Source organism: Protobothrops mucrosquamatus, unplaced genomic scaffold (assembly GCF_001527695.2).
Source record: "Protobothrops mucrosquamatus isolate PMUCROS unplaced genomic scaffold, P.Mucros_1.0 scaffold1091, whole genome shotgun sequence".
Taxonomy (NCBI): domain Eukaryota; kingdom Metazoa; phylum Chordata; class Lepidosauria; order Squamata; family Viperidae; genus Protobothrops; species Protobothrops mucrosquamatus.
Genome location: NW_015387316.1, coordinates 317,007 through 328,894, shown reverse-complemented (window position 1 = coordinate 328,894; position 11,888 = coordinate 317,007). Strand labels below are relative to the sequence as shown.

The 11,888-nt window shown below is 37.8% G+C and overlaps 1 protein-coding gene across 1 annotated transcript in view; it reads right to left on the bottom strand.

Annotated features, from left to right (window-relative positions):
* MDGA2 (MAM domain containing glycosylphosphatidylinositol anchor 2) overlaps positions 1-11,888 on the bottom strand; it is a gene marked incomplete at its 3' end in the record, with an annotated part of 498,834 nt that overhangs the window by 417,068 nt on the left and 69,878 nt on the right. The window lies entirely within an intron of this gene.

The window sequence follows — 11,888 nt, the reverse complement described above, 5'->3', positions numbered from 1 at the left end:
AAGCAGGACTGGCCTAAGGGGAAATTTTTAGAGGGGTTTTAAAAGCAATTTTAATAATTAATAAGGCCAAATATTTAATATTTTATTTTAACTTTGTTTTAATGATAGTTTTTGGGGTATTTCTGTAGTTGTTTTTATCAGGCTGTCAGCCGCCCTGAGTCCGCAAGGAGAAGGGCGGGGTAAAAATCCAATTAATAAATAAATAAATAAAATAAATAACCAAAGCACACATACCTCTGTTCTCTAGTTGTGAATCTATTCCTGGGAAGTAAAAAGGGGCACCAGACTTTCTGCTGCATTTATACGTATTACTAATAGTTAAAAGAAATACCAGAATACTTCTTTTATGTTCACAGAACATCTTTTGGGGGAAAATGCAGAACAGAAAATACTATTTGTGCAAAAAAACCTTCTGTAACAAGTTGGTGGGAAAAATAAATTAGTTCTCATTCCTCTCTCTCTCTCTCTCTCTCCCCTCTCCCTTTCCCTCTCTCTCTCCCTCTCCCTCCCTCTGTCTCTTCCTCTTGTAAAGGTTCCCAGCAATGCAATTCATTTAAAGTACCCTCCCAGACTTTACATACACCCCAATAACTAATGATCTCTCAATGTTCTGGAGGTCCCAAAAACACTACTAGTAGTTCAAGTTTTGAACTGAAACCACGAGTTTAATGAATGCTTTTAGGCCTTTCCCTGTCCGTTGGAACTCCCTGTCATTCATGGAGCCATAGTGGCATAGTGGTTAGAATATGGTATTGCAGGCAAACTCTGCCCAAAATCTGGAGTTCAATCCTGACCAGCTCAAAGTTGACTCAACCTTCCATGCTTTCGGAGTTGATAAAATGAGGACCTAGATTATTGGAGGGAATATGCTGATATTATAAATGGTTCAGAGACTGTGTAAAGCACTGTGGAGCACTATATAGGTCTAAGTGCTCTTGTCTTGCTATTCATACCAATCTACCTCACATATATGCATTTTTTTAAAAAAGTAACTAAATAAAGAAAGAAGAGCATATGGAATAAGATACTGAGTGACTTTTCTGGGTGAAAATATCCGGAGAGGCTTTTTATCAAATTCATAGTCCAATAAATAATTTTGAAGTATCAACAAATATGTTTCTTCCTGTCACTCAGCTGTCTCCTCCAAAGACCGGGGAAACATCAGTGTCAGAAATATCTTTATTTAGAGTTACAATTTATTATGAAAGCTCAAAAAAATTTTAAAAAAGGTAGCCTGGCCACATGTTATTATATATAACTTAGGGGGTCCCTTGGCAATTGGGTTGTAAAAATCCAGCTGGCTGTCAAATAATAGCAAAGTGTGAAGACTGTTGTATGATTATTTACTGCCACCTAGCAATCATCTGGATGTTTACAGCCCATATAGGATACACCTAATTAAATGAGATGAGATGAGATGAGGTTTGTTAAAGCTCAATGATTGTCTTTGGTGGGTCTTTTTTTTGTTTTAGCCCAAAATATTTAATAAAGTTCCTTAATTTATGGTGTCATATAATAAAATGAACCAAAACTAACCACTTTTTAATATACATCTGGAAGATGAGAATTGGAAAACCAATTTCTCCACCTCCTAATCAAGATGCAACATCCCCCAAACTGAAGAGGGTTATTTGATCTCTTAATTTATTCCGTTCAAAAAATGTAAGTAAACATAACTAGATCCCCTATGAATGGAGGAGCAGAACTGAGGTGAAGAAAATAAGATAGCAGTAAGCTGCCAACTTGATGTAGAAAAAAAAAAGATATCACATTTTATTAATAGGTTTCTTAAAATTTATGGGACGATAGCCAAGTAAACAATCAAGAATCAATACAAGAAATGCTCTAAACCAAGAACTGTATCATCCTGTAGGAAGTGGAAAAGACTTAGCCCAGCCAACAGGGCAAGGAATATTGGCAACCATATTTTCTTGAATAGCATATATTTTCAGAATAATAAAAAAATTATCAGATGAAGGCTTTGCACATGTTCTCACATTGCATTGGGTTTTGGAACTGATGCAATATTATTTGAACCCCTGCCTTTGCTTGACACATTATCTCCTGTACCATGAAGATATAAAATATAATTTAAATCAGTTTGACAAAATTAGACTACTAGGCAGTTTGTATTGATTAGCAGATAACTGGTTATCTTCCCAAAGAATGCATCTCCATGGCTTTCTATACTAGACTTGTAAGAATCTATTGAGTCTTGTTATGTTCTTATGCAAGAATGGTACATTTATTATGTTATGTGTTAAAAGATCTCAAAGTGCACTGCTGAATGGGGTTCTTAGCAAAACATGCAAGTTAGTATTCTGCCTACATTATTCCTAATTTAGAAAAATGGGTGGTGGTGGTGGTGGTGGTGGTGAGGAATTAAAAACATGGTGAAAATGCACTGCTCCATAATTATGTGGAGGCAATCATATTCACTAAGTTTAAATCAGTGTGCTTGAAAAGTACTCCATATTGAAAAGTACTTTAGAATTGTAAAATTGGAAAGAACCTTTTAAGCCATTAAGTTCAGCCCCCTGCTCAGTGCAGGACTCCAAATTAAACCATCCCTGTTAAAAATGGACTTGCTGCACAGGAAGAGGGGAGGCAGGAAAGAATCAGGATGAAATCACCACTAGGGAGAGAAAAATTAATCTTCCCCTATGTATTGTACATATCCATCCTTTAAACTCTACCTTGAAATAATAAGTCAGTGAAGAGAATACAGTTCCAGTTATTGCACCAGAACATAGTTTCTGAACTGAAAACATCAAGCTGGAGAGAAAAAAAAGGAGGGAGGAAAGGAAGAGGGAAAGGAAAAAATGAATGTTGCATCCATATTTGGTGTTGCAACAGATCTAAAAAAAGCTTTTTACCAGAGTAAAAGTATCCTTGGAAGGATGGGAGAGATGTTTATAAGAGTCAAGTTGTTCACTGTGAAAAACAGGATTCTAGGCTCATTTAAACAGGCTCTATTGAAGTCTTCTTGCACAAAATGGAATTGGATCATCCACTATCACTTGACAAAGAACTGGCTTCCTTTCAGTAGAAATTCCAAGGCATACTCAACAGAAACTTTCTTAACTGAAAACATCTCATGATTTTGCAGTTTTCTACCATAACTAGCAACATTGCTTGGAAGTAAATTGCCAATTATACCAAAGTAAATTGCATTATACCAAAAAGCACAAGAAGGAAAAGCGGACAAACTTCATGACTACATTTTAAAAGTTTAATTTTACAAAGATGAGTTCACATTTGCAACAATATATCTCAGTTGGTTCCTAAAATAATGATTTTTCTGGATTAGTGCAACATCCTGAACCCTAAACTATCCAAACAGGCTAGGGTCACACAAAACTATGTGAAAGGGGAAATGGTTAAAGCTAACTAAGCTTAGTTAAGAAATGGTCAAACCAATGGATGGCTGTTGCAATGAAAGATCATCAACATTCTGCAATTGCCTTGCAGAAGGAGTTTCAAGGAGGTCTTTAAGTAGAACCCAAGTTCATTCTGAAAATACACACATTTTAATTGCCCCAATTTTCTTCCTGCAGAAATACTGCAGCTTCAAGGAGAGTGTTACATCATTAGAATATAAATGACAGATGTGAGAATTTGCCTGAATTGCAGTCAGCTGATGACTGTGGCATGTCACCAGCTTCAACAGTATCAGCTACTACATCAGCAGACTGCAAAGATAAGATAATCAAAATGAGTGTCAATCATTAGTTACATCCTTTCTAGTAATGTATTCTTGAAGAATTATTTTGTTTTTCACATTTGTATCATTTTTTTTCTCCTGAATTCAGGGAGTTATCATGGAGGACCATAGAATTACAATATATCTCAGTTTCTGATGGCTCAGATGCAATGTATTTGTTTGTTAGTTGCATCCCACATTTTTTCCAGGTCAGGCTTCTTACCTGATTCCCCCCTTCATTTTTATTCCAACAACAATCTAGTGAGGTAGGTTGGTTAACAGAGAATGACTATCTCAAATTCACCCAGTGAACGTACATGACTGAGGATGCTATTGACTCTGGATTTAGCCCAGCATTGAAACCATGATTCCAGACTATCTCTCTGTGTAGACTTCTTTGCGAATTAATTTGTACAAAACACTTTTGGAAACTGTCCATCTTCACTGGAAGGAAGACATAAGAAGTATAACATTAGACAAAGCTAGTTTGGGAACCATAATGAAACAGAATAGGAGACACCTGCCAGATTCATATCTCCCAAGCCTCCCCAAATTTGGCTCTATGCACTTAACAAAAATGTTATCTCTTGAACTGAGTAAGAAATAAAGCACTCAAAAGCCATTTATCTAAAGAAAGATGTACTTTAGCTTTCCAGTACCTATAAAAACTCCAAAACAATAAATTGCTTTCATGTGTTCCAACAAATTTTAAGGTAAGGCTTTTTCAAATTGAGCTTAACATCTGGCAACTACAAAGAAACATCTACGTTGTTGTTCTCTTGCAACAATTAGAAATGGGTGACTGTTGTTTTCTTCTAGTTCTTTTTTTAAAAATTCCAAACTGGTGCTCTCCCAACTAACCATATCTAACTTTCTTTAGCTTTTCTACCAATATAGGAAATCATGGAAAATATGGACAGTGCTATAACTGAAAAATAAATGTTTAAATATTGTTAAGTAATTTCACCAATATTCTCATGTATTAATAGAGTGTGAGCTAAAGATTAAAAGGATAGTAAAAGTGGGAGTTGTCCCAGGTCAGCCTTGGGAGTAATGCTAGAGGGCTGTTGAAACCCAAAGTTAACATATGCTGTAACAAATCCTCTTCTGAAATAGGAAAAAAAGGTTCCTAAAATACTGCATTATCTTCAGAAACCTTCAGCAAGCTATACAGTAACAAAACCCATCAGGATATCCCATTCTGAAAAGTCTCACTTAAGACTTTTAAGGTTTAAAGTTTTTCTCCCTTCATTTCAAGGTTCCTTAGTGTTAATTTTCAATTATTATGCTAGTGGGGGAATTATAGTATCTGAGGTCCATGTATTTAGAGGATACCCAAATTGGAGAAGACAGTTATGAACCCTCCAACTGTGTTCTGAGACATGTTAAGCCATACAGTGATTTAATTGCAGCTTAATCAAAATTTATTGTTTAGTACCAAGACATGCACACTGGTTGGCCAGCCTTTGAATATCACAAAGGGGCAATGTTGCCCAAGAGGGTGGACCCAATCAGAAAAATCATTTTCTTAAGAGCAAGAGTTCTTTACTAGCAATTTAGGTCTTGGACAAGCTATTCAGATGCTAGAATATGTCTGTATCTACAAAACTCAGAATATGACAGGTAATGGCTTCCCTTGTGACACTCTATCTAAGCAGTTTGTTTTATGGCCTCCAAGATTTGAAAAGGAAATGTTTAATTGCAGCATATTTTTATTCAGAAAAAAAGCACAAAGAAGAGACTCTATACCATTTCAGACAAATGGTTGTCCAGTCTCTTCTTAAAAGCTTCCAGTGATGGAGCATACACAACTTCTGGAGGCAAACTGTTCTACTGGTTAATTGTTCTTACCATTAGGAAAATTCTCCTTAATTCTAGGTTGCTTCTCTCCTTCATTAGTTTCCATCCATTACAGCAGGGGTGTCAAACTGCCAGCCCACGGGCTGGATGCGTCACATAGAAGCCACGCCCACCCCATTGCCAGCAATGGCAAAACCGGCCCGATACATTGCGTGACATCACGAGTTTGACATGCCTGCATTACAGTATTTCTTGTCTTGCCTTTTAGTGCTTTGAAAAATAGGTTGACTCCCCTCTTCTTTGTGGTATCCCCTCAAATATTGGAATACTGCTATGATGTCACCCCTAGTCCTTCTTTTCACTAAACTAGACATGCCTAATTTCTGCAACTGTTCTTAATAGGTTTTAGTCTCCAGCTCCCTAATCATCGTTTCTCTTCTCTGCACTCTTTTCAGTGTCTCAACATCTTTTTTTATACAGTAAGTATATACACATGTATCAGCATACATTTATCTTTATACCCGTGTTTCCCTGAAAATAAATACGGGGTCTTATTTTTTTTGTCTCCAAAAGAGGCACCGGGTCTTATTTTGGGGGGATGTCTTATTCACCTCCAGCACCAACAGTCCCACCCAGCCGGTCCACTTCTTCTATGGCCAAAGGAAGAGCTTCATTCTGCAGCTGCATTCCGGCCTGCATTTTGCAGTCAGGCCTTTCTGGAAGGCCTATGCAACCGAGTACCGAGCTATGGATTGAATCCATAGCTCGGTTCTTGGCTGCACAGGCCTTCTATAAAGGCCTGTGACTGAGAAATGCAGGCCTGGCTGCAGAAGATGCCTCAGAAGAAGTGGGCTGGCGAGGAGAGGCCTGGCTTCAAGGTAAGTGGGTGTGGGGTGTGTGGGGCAGCTCCACCCCCCACCCCCGCCCTAGCTTGATTTTTAGGTTTGTGCATCGCCCCAAAACTAGGGCTTATATTTGGGGTAGGGCTTATATTAGCCCCCCCAATCAAGCTAAGGCTTAATTTCGGGGTAGGCCTTAATTTTGGGGAAACACGGTAGTACTCTCCACCCTTCTCCAGTTTTATCTATTTTTCAGATTTGTAATAAATTATGACATACTGTTTCATACAAACCCTCATACACAATCCTCTTTCTTTCCACAGCAGAGTTTCAAAGAGGATTTAGGAACTTGCTTGACCCAGCCTATTGTAGTTTATTCAACCCACCATGGTACAGTCAGCCTGAATTTAACACATTCTATGTTCCAAACTTGTCCATTTGCAGATCCTGTTCTGGATTTAAAATTCTGTAGCCTACTGACTTAACAATGGATACAGCATTTATTCATAAAGATGGAATACAGGAACATCTACCTTTTTGTTCACCTATCTGTCAAATAAAGAAAGGGCCTCTGATTTTTGATTCCAAGCAAAAATATCTCTTATGTCTCCCATCAGTAGTGGAAAAGCTGAAGAGTGTAGCAAATGAGATCATAACACTCTGCTGAGGCATTTATTTTCCCTGAAAACCACCATACTAGAATGGACCTGACAACCTTTTCCAGTAACATTTGAGGACAAATCAAGGGCGGATTTTTAAAAACTAAAGACATTTCAGGTTGTTGAGAACATCTCCATTTCCTTCCCTCTTAAGGTACAGTGGGGAAAGGAGCAGAAAAAGCACTTTGAAATGTAAAATATCTACATAGTTGTCACTTTGGTATACAAAATATATTTTCAAAGCAACAAGCAAGTACCATTTCAAACCCACCCCCAAAAAATGGAAACCTCTGAGTTATTAAAACACATATCAAAGCATGATAGAAAATTCTAAATTAAAAAAGAAAAGACGAAGGGCACAAAATCTTGACCTAGCAGAACAAAACAAAGGAGGTAGATAAATTATGGGTTTCTTATGCAGAATGTATAGTTATTACAATTTAGGAAATTCATGAAAATGTACCTATAAATCCTCCTGAATCTATTAAAAATCAGTCTAAAATATGAGTAAGTTGAAATGTAAGAAGTTTTAATGTTTGTTTTTTAATGATCCTGTAATCCTTTGCTTCGGAGTGGATTCAGGGTGACTGAATGGAGCTGAGCGTTTACTGTCTGGATGTCCTTCCTGATGCCTATGCGGAGTTTGCAGCAGATATTTTCTCTTTGCATCCTGATAGAGAAACATCTGTAGCCAGTGGTGGGATTCAAATATGTGAACAACCGTTTCTCTGTGTGGATGTCGCTTCCAGAAGTCCATTCTTGGCCCAGGAAACAAAAAATTAGCTACCGGTTCTGCCGAAGTGGTGCGAACTGGCTGAATCCCATCACTGTCTGTAGCTGTCTAGGATTGAATTCTCAACCTTCCGAGTGGAAGGCGAGCATTTTCACCTATATGCCACCATGCTGTTCAGGAGTTTTAATGTTATTTAACCTCAGGAAATTCTATCTATATTCTGTCTAAGAATTCATATTTGGCTGCAGCGGCCAAAAAAACCAACACAGTGTTAACAGAGGGATAGAATCAAGATCACGTGAAGTATTAATACCACTCTACAATGCCTTGGTAAGGCCACACTTGGAATACTGCATCCAGTTTTGGTCACCACGATGTAAAAAAGATGTTGAGACTCTAGAAAGAGTACAGAGAAGAGCAACAAAGATGATTAGGGACTGGAGGTTAAAACATATAAGGAAAGGTTGATGGAATTGGGTATGTCTAGTTTAATGAAGAGAAGGATGAGGGGGGACATGATAGCAGTGTTCCAATATCTCAGGGGCTGCCACAAAGAAGAGGGAGTCAAGCTATTCTCCAAAGCGCCTGAAGGCAGGACAAGAAGCAACGAATGGAAACTAATCAAGGAAAGAAGCAACCTAAAACTAAGGAGAAACTTCCTGACAGTTAGAACAATTAACCAGTGGAACAACCTGCCTCCAGAAGCGGTGAATGCTCCAACACTGGAAGTTTTTAAGAAGAAACTGGATAGCCATTTGTTCGAAATGGTATAGGGTTACCTGCCTGAGCAGGGGGTTGGACTTGATGACCTCCAAGGTCCCTTCCAACTTTTATTATTATTATTATTATTATTATTATTATTATTATTATTATTATTATTATCTTGATGGCTCATCATCAATCAATAATTTTATTGCAAGAGATTGGATTATATGTCCTCAGGTCTCCATGAAAATCTTACTGTACATATATGATAAATATTCCATGCAACTGTGGACAGTACCATCTCTACCAGTACATTATCCTTTACCTGAAAAATGGGCATGATTGTACTGATCTACACTTCCAAGTCATTTTAAGATTACATGAAGCATTTTGTACGCTAACATTGTTATTTATTACTAAAAAATACCCTTATCCTTCTATTTATTTATTTTGCCTTCTAGTTATTGTTGACTCCAGGGGATTATCTGGACAAATCTCTGCAGCTTTCTTAGTTTGCCATTGCTTCCTAGGGCAGAGAGAGAGTGACTGGCCCAAGGTTACCCAGCTGGCTTCGTGCTTAATGCTGCACTAAAACTCACATCTCCCAGTTTCTAGATGGTGCCTTAAGTACTACACCAAATTGGCTCTTTGGTTCTTCTATGATCTACATCATTAGAATTAGATGGATGTTATAGTTCCACAACACCATAAAATTGTCCTATCAAATTCCTAGTTCTTACAGCTGTGCATAGATGCTTGAAAATCCATACAGATGCCAGTAGGAAGGATCTGAACTGGATTTCAAGAAAAAAGGTATTTGTTCCCATCCCACAACCAACAGATATAATAAAATAATAAAATATAATAAAAATCCAGGGTTGTCTATGTTTTAAAAAAGCCAATTTGTACAATCTATAGAAGTAATGGAATTCAGGCTCTGGTACAGGATCAGTTCTTTTCTCAGCTTTATCTTGATCAATATTGAACCATGTTGGCTTTTTCAGTGTTGTTGCTTATGTGTAATATAGTTCTCTGAAAACAGGGAGTCAATATTTATTTAAAAATTCAATATTTTATTGCAGTACAATATGGGAAGAAGAAATTTGAAGATGACTTCTTAGACTACCTGCAAGTTACTTATTCAGGAAACAGTATATCTCCATTTACACCTATTTATATTGAAAAATCGTTTCCTTCATAATAATCATGTGTCTGTCTGTCTGTCTGTCTGTCTGTCTGTCTGTCTATCTATCTATCTATCTATCTATCTATCTATCAGGTAGTTTGTGTGTATGTGAATATGTGTGTGTGTGCCTTTACTATATATATCCCTAACCCTATCCTGATTCAAGATGACTCTGAAAGGCTTAAACTTGAAACAAAAATAAGAAATCCATACAATAAAGAAGAAAGAAGTAGATATGTCCAAAAAAATGAAAAATACAGTTACCAAAAAATTCTAACACATAATCAATTTAGTAACAGCTATTCTGTTATTATTTAAAACTATGTCCCAGCCCCTTAATACAATATTATAGCCTCCAAGTAGTATTATTAGTAATGTTAATAATGTAATCCTTTTTAAAAGATGCAAATTACTAGAAATAGCAGTTCATCTTAGTTAATAATAGTAACAATCCATGCAATTTGAAAGATGTATCTGCTCAGTCTAAACATAGACCAGCATTCCTAATTCAGGCCAGCAGCCATTCTCTGGGATTTGAAGAACATTTTTTTTCTGTATTTCCTTGCAAGTTATTCATGAAAAGCACATACCGTATATTGCTTCTGAACTTCCTTTAGTAAGAGAAAAATGACAGCAAAGGAATTTGGTTTACTGGTTTAGGCACAAGCCTGGAAACCAGGAGGCTGTGAGTTCTAATCTCACTTTAGGCATGAAAGCTGGCTGGATGACTTTGGACCAATTACCAGGAGACTATGAGTTCTAGTCCCACTTTAGGCATGAAAAGTCAGATCATTGATTTGGGGCCAGTCACTCCCTCTCAGCCTAACTTAACTCAGAAGGTTGCTGTTGTGGGAAAAAGAGGAGGAGGAGGAGGAAGAGGAAGTAGTAGTAGTAGTAGTAGTAGTAGTAGTAGGTATGCTTGCCACCTTGCATTATTTACAAAAATAAATAAAATATTTTAGGGGGAGCCCCCTACCTTGAGAGCAGGGTTTGTGTTCCACATGCAGTTAAACCCCAGATTCAATCATCAGGACTATCTCCAGTTAAAGTGATCAGATAAGAATTGCTAACAAGAAAGACCTTCTCTTTTCCTAGAGACCCTCTACTGTATATCGAGAGACATTTGGGTGCTAAAGAAACAGATAAACTCAGTAAATATAACAAATATGTTATATATGTTCTGTTCCTTTATGGCACCAACAATTAGCACAGTGTAAAAGTAGTCCCCTTCCGTGCTCTCCATACAAGATTTGCTGGATCTGAAGGCTATTATAACTTGGACCAGCTACTTCCAACTAAGGATATGCCAAAGGGCCTGATGACATTCAATGGGTCTTTATATATGGTCTCCCATGCTGCCCCCCCCCCACACACACACTTTCTCAAAAAGTGTTATCAGAGACATATTTTCTTAGACTGGTTGCATCTGTTGACAGTTCAGGGAAATTAAGCACAATGGGTGTTTAGCTAAGCCTGCTGATCCGACTCCCCTCTTTGCTCACTCAGTGGAATAAATGGAAAACCTACTTAATGCAGGTCATCTGAGGGCAGAGATTAGAAGATCCTTGTCAGAGGTAGTTATCTGCTTCTGCATCAACAGGCTTGCTGTATGTATGTATGGAGGAATTAAGATGTGAATTGATTTCTCAGAGCGGTCTTTACACTGTCAGGATGACACTTGCCAGCTCTCCTTAGCAAAAATGGCAAAAGACACTGACCTCAGGAGCTTAGTTTAGGAATAAACTGGTAGCCTTAGCAAAGATGTTCCAATCCCAAAGACCGGTAAACTGTCAAAGTATGTGATGATGCTAGAATTATGATATGCTTCCCCACTCCTCCCAGCACTGCATGAAGAAACTTCTGACTCTGAGCTGGATCATAAATGAAAAACTAAAAGGGTCAGTTGCTGTGAGCAATTGGAGATGGGCTGTTTGATGTACTGAAAAGACAGGAAATAGGGCAGTATGACATTTTGCATTGATTGGAGCAAAAACCGCACATGCATTTCACACAAGGCTGGCTCTCTGCTGTTCCTAGATCTCAACAGCTTGCATTACTGAATGTGAACCACAGGGAGCCAGATGTCCAAGGGAGGAAGCTCACAGGCAGGACATGAAGGTGATGGCTTGCCAGCAGTTGGTCCTGTGCTATATTATGTCTCACCAGTTTTATCAAACAGGATGGCTTCGTATTCAAAAACATGCATTTATTTCCTAAGCAGTGCTCTGCTTGTCTTCCAAAGCTGAAGGCATCATACATACCA